Source organism: Cyprinus carpio, chromosome B19, assembly GCF_018340385.1.
Source record: "Cyprinus carpio isolate SPL01 chromosome B19, ASM1834038v1, whole genome shotgun sequence".
Classification (NCBI taxonomy): domain Eukaryota; kingdom Metazoa; phylum Chordata; class Actinopteri; order Cypriniformes; family Cyprinidae; genus Cyprinus; species Cyprinus carpio.
The window spans coordinates 9416514-9422513 of NC_056615.1; positions in this window are offsets into that span (position 1 = coordinate 9416514).

The following is a 6000-nucleotide window of genomic DNA, read 5'->3' on the forward strand; positions in this document are numbered from 1 at the left end:
CTTAGACAGCGTTTTCTCTGGATGTCCTCAGTAGCAGGGAGTGGTGTCCCAGTGATGCATTGAGCGGTTTTCACCACCCTCTGCAGTGCCTTGCAGTCAGCAGCTGAGCAGTTCCCATACCAGACTCTGATACAACTGGTCAGGATGCTCTCGATCACACACCGGTAGAAGTTCACCAGGATGGCTGAAGACAGCTGGTTTTTCTTCAGTGTCCTGAGGAAGAAGAGGCGCTGGTGAGCCTTCTTGACCAGGCTGGGGGTGTTTGTGGTCCAGGACAGGTCCTCCGAGATGGTAGTTCCCAGGAACTTGAAGCTGGAGACACGTTCAACAACCAGGTGTTGAGTGTGATGGTGGTGGAGCAGGTGTGGCCTGACCTAACATGCTGAGGTCTGTTGGTCAGAAAGTTCATAACCCAGTTGCAGAGGGAGGTGGTATTGATTTTTTTTTATGTTATATATATATTTAGGTTTTGATATCACATTTCAAGCCCACGAGTTTTAATAATATACAAGTGGTGTAGGAGCACAGCAGTGGGTTAAAAAAGTGACAGCCTTAAAAAGCAAACTTTAAGTCTTATCCTAATAAGGGGAATAAACTGAGTGCTATATAAAACTTTAACTGAGTATATGTAAATAAAGGAGTTAACATGCTTTTAAAATTATTATTTAAATCATGAGCAGTACAAGAAATATATCTGTAGTTGCACTGCATGCATTATTTAGTGTGCTGCAGTCATATAAATTGCTCATTCTTAATCTCTTGTTCCAACATGCTCTACAGTTTAATATAATGTTTTTATCTTAACAAATACCAATAGGAGTGCAGAGCACTATTCCACATGGAAAAGGTCTCTAAACCATGACGTGTTCCTCACCAATGGCCAGAGGCTATTACAGTTCATGTCCATTTCAGACTGTCTGAGGTCATGCTATTACGCAGATTAAACAGAACCAGCATGGCACAACATTTTGTATTTCTGCCCCACAGCCACATAGACAGTTTTATTGGACTTTGAGACTATCAGCAGAGGCTCTTCAATAGTGTGTGTACGTGGACTGTTCTAGTGGGTGTGTTTATTTATTTATTTAATAATGTTTGCAGTTGACAGTCAGCCGTCTGAAAAAAAAAAAACAGTCTGGCAGGTGACTTGTATGCCTTATTAGCTGCTTTTCTTCCAGTCAATATCACATAAAATTAATAAAAAAATTCAAATAAACACATACATATAAAATATAGGCACAATTTATATTTGTCTATAATATTCATTTTTAAGCAGTAGTAAGCAGAGTGTTAAAAGGATATTTCACCCGACAATTAAAATATTCCCATGATTTACTGATCTTTAAGCCATTCTAGGTGTTTATGACTTTCAGTTACACTTTATTTTAAGGTGTCCTTGTTACAGTGTAATTATACATTTATACTGAGTCATATTAATTAACTACATATACTTACTATATGGTTAGGGCCTTCTGAAGCAAATTTTTGTCGGCTAACTGTCATGCACATGTTCATGAGAGAGTGGAGTTCCAGAAGATGACGTAGGATGTAAATGAACGTGGTGAAAAACGCGGAAGTGATGAATGCAGAAACACAGAGAAGAGAGCAAATCAAAACACTGGTCACAAATTAAAAGTACAAATGACGATTCGTTGAGAAAAATGGTCGAGGATTTCAATATAAGCCAAGAGGAGACTTGGACTAGGTTCTCACGAGACTAGCGTATTCTCACCGGAGCTTATGCTACGTCCTCCGTCATCCGCTGGAACGCTACTCTCTTGTGAACATGTGTATGACACTCAGCGGAGGCTAGAGATTACGGTTTATAAAGTTTAAATATGTATATTTTCTTACAAAAACATTGTTTCACTTCAGTAGGCCTTTATGCACCTCCCCAGAGCCACATGAAGTACTTTTTATAATGGATTTATGCACTTTATTGGACTTTAAAAACTTAAACCCCATTTACTGCCATTATAAAGTTTGAAAGAGCCACAACATTTTTTAATGTAACTCCAATTGTATTTGTCTGAAAGAAGAAAGTCATGTGCACCTGGGATGACTTGAGGGTCAGTAAATCATGGGGTAATTTTCATTTTTGGGTGATCTATCCCTTTTAGACTTTTCCTCCAGTCAATATCAAAATCCAGTAAATAAACACACATACATACATAAATTAATGCAGAATGTATATTTGTCTGCAAAACTTCTTTTGAAGCTTTAGTAAGTCTTCAGTTGTGTCCAGAATGTTGACTGGTATATTACATCCTGTTTTAATTAAAAACACATTCATACACTGTGCACCAGATAAGCAGAACTGACAAGGGTACAGAAGGTGCCTGTGGTTCAAACCTGTTGCCGTAACATACTGTACACATGCACACACAGATAAATCACACCCGCTTGCTCATGACTTTCCATAACACCTGTGGCTATGTATAGTGCAGAACAGCAGTCAGGAATCAGGATTTCAGTGCCATTATACACCAGCGTCTTGTGTGTTTGACAACACACTCATGTGAGCTGATGAAAGCAAATGTGCGAGTGTCGAGAAAGCTAGAGAGTGTTCATTCATGAATGACCCCTCCCAACATAAAACCAGTGGGATAATGGTCACAGCAAGGCCACTGCTCTTCAGATTCCTTGAAACAGTGTCATGATTATAACAGTAGGCTACAAAAGGCAATTGTTGCTTGAAGATGTAACAGAATGTGAATGCAGAAGGACTGAGTCATGGTCAGGGCTAATGTCAGAGATTCTGGTCACGCCACCCTGAAGACAATATGAAAGAAATATGGTGACTATGTCATGAGGTACAGGAGATCAGTAAAACTTCAAGGCTCCATATGCGAAATACCAATAACTAATCCATTTCATGTTGGCATTTGTTCCGTGTGGTGGTGCAAACAAGAGCGAAATGATCTCTGGACAGACTGAAAACTCCCAGACAGGTAAATAAGAATCAGGTCTTTAACCCTGTTTTTTAACCAGTGGCAAACAAAAACACCTCATAAACAGACAATGTCAACTAAAGCCTCCCTCATATTTTGAAGAAAATATTAACAAATCAACTAAAGATTGGTTAACTTTATGGATTCTAGTTTTGTTGAAAAACATTGTAACATTTTTTTTAAAACGGAAACGGTGGTGGATTGAACTCCCTGTTCTAATGACGCAAGAGTTGCAACTATGGCAGCTGAGAAGGCCATTCTTTGTGTTCTTTAAGAAAATGTTTTGGAGCCTGATATGATTGGTATAAATACGTATTTAATACTGCAAAATCGGCTCGACAGTCACTGCCCCGCCGTCCAGAATAAAAGAGAACAACTGTATGTATGTGCGTATATATATATATATATATATATATATTACACTTAATCATTCAAAACTGCACTTGAATACATTTTTTGAAATATAGACACGATTTATATGTATATATGCAAAACTCCTTTTTAAGCAGTAGAAGGCCTTTAGATTGAAAGCTCAAGCCCGATCTCACAGCAATTTGTACATGTTTTATGAGGTGGCTAATTCGTACGAACTCAGTCGTACAAATTCATAAGATTTTTGCTAAATCATACGTATTTTACGAGTTGCACAATTCGTATGGATTTGTACGAATGACCTACACCTAACCCCGCACCTAAAGCTACTTGTCACTGGGGTCTAGACAAATCGTACAAAATCGTACAAGTGAGGTTGTACGAATTCTTATGAATTAGCCACATTGTAAAATATGTACGAATTGGCCGTGAGATAGCGTTGAAAGCTCGCGATAAATCAGTCAGGTGTATTCAAATAACCTTAAATTGGGCATTGATGTCTCTTTCTGGTTAGATGCAATGCCAAAGTCAGTCTAAACAGCACTGCGTTGCCCTCTGCTCTCAAGATAAATGCCAATTCTTTCCCAATCACATCCGTCAGTGACACCGAATGAATCAAGCCAACAGACTGTTATCTTATCTTCTATTGACACACATTGATTAGTGCGCGAACCTGAACTCTGTAAACACTATGGTGTGTTTACCCCCAATATGTATGTGAGTAAACAGTAAAGTAACAGTCTCCACCTAGCATGGTAAATATCCTGCATACCCTGCATGACCCCAAATGACAGCTGTTTCTCTGAGTGTATTGCTGAATGGAAAGCGCATTGCACAGCCTTTGATAAATGATGACTTTCTTTTGTCAGAAGAGAGCATAATTATAATATACATTAAACATGATGCAGAAGGCTATTTGATTTTCAATGCATTTCATTTCAAAGTGATTTTCATTAGAATCAATGCATCCGGGGGGTATTCCGAAAAGCAGGTTATGTGACATACCCGGGTATGTTTGAGGATAAGCGAGTGGATAACCTAATGTATAATTAGCATTAAACAAACAATATAATTAATATTCTCAAGGATTAATGATTAAACAAGAAAAAAAAATATTGTACAACCATCAATTAGGCGGCGATAAGCACTAAGCATGTAAACGACCATTGAACAAAAGAAGAAGAAAGAAACAGCATGGCACACTTTTTCCATAGTGACTCGTCGATTCATGGCTCTGTTGAGAATGTCTTGAGTCAAAGCTGCCTTTCCTCTGTCTCCGACGAACGACAAGCAACAGACCGGAAGTCATTCATTTCCAATGGAAAGTAGTGCGGGAGCTGCATGGAGTTGTGTGGAAATTTCGGATCCGATTTGAGCTTACGCCGCCTTCACACTGGCAGTTGAAATCAGCTCGGTAATACGCAATACGCCCCCAGTGGACGTCGTACTACACCGCTGAAAAGCGTCAGAAAGCTTCGGAATCGAGTAGAACAAAAGGTAGTATTTCACCCACACAGATCTCTTATTTTTTTGCTTGCGTCTCCAGTATAGGATAGCAATAGCAAGCGCATTGACCAGCCGATGATTTGCCATCATGGAATTTTGTGAATGAGCGGGGGCCACAATATTTAATTATTCATTTTAATTGTATTAACTGCCCTAATAATGTTAGAAAATCATGAAAATAAAAAAAAATGACATGACAACTTATCATTATTTATTTTATTAAAAGTTAAGAATTCAGGTTTGTTTATCAGTACCATAGCAACGCCAACTTCCGCTGGAACTGTCGGATAGCAGAGAATGTCTAATATGGCGAGAAGTTTCACTCTCACTACACTTCCGGCTTCTGAACTGGTTGCAGTTCCACTCTGATTTCATATGAGGGCGCTCACAGGACGAGTGCAGAATGAATGGAGGTCAGTGGCGGTATACCCCTCAAAATCCACTTTTCTCAGGATATAATTTTTTGTCTAGTAATTTGAACGTTGTATTCGAAAGGAGATGCAAAGAAATTACACATTGCTGGGTGTTAGATGTTTTAGTCACTTATTTGCTTTAAAAAGTCTTTTAAAATGTCAATGACGTCATACGTTATACGTTCATTAGCAGAATGCTACCGTGTTATGGGCAACAACAACTCAACCTGTAAGAAATCGAAAGGACATAAGTACTCGTTCATTCAACTTTCGACCTATAACCCATGTTGAACTTGCAAAACCTACAATCTGATCTGAGATTTCTCAGCGGCAATCTGGTGAAAGGGACAAATTTAGCCGTCTAAATCGCCCCCAGTGGAACTCTGGTGGAACTGCAACCAAAATTCGGTACAATAGGACTTAATAGGGATTGGGAAGGCTCTCCGTATAGGAACCGTCTGTATCCTTTCGCAAGAGTTCGAATGCATCGTCACAAATCAGATGACCCCCCCAAAATAAAAACAGTAGGTTTTATGGGGCTTATCAGCTTAATTAATGATTTAATAATTATAAAATAATTATTTCTGCTATAATTATTTTAAAGCACCATTTCACAGAAGTGTTTAAAGAATAATGTTAAAGTGATCAAAATATTGGTAATTCTGACCTCGCGCCGATAGTTTGTCAGAAATGTCGCCACAATAACAGACCGGTGTGTAAAACTCTCTGATGTATTTTAAAGATTCTATGCCGCTAAG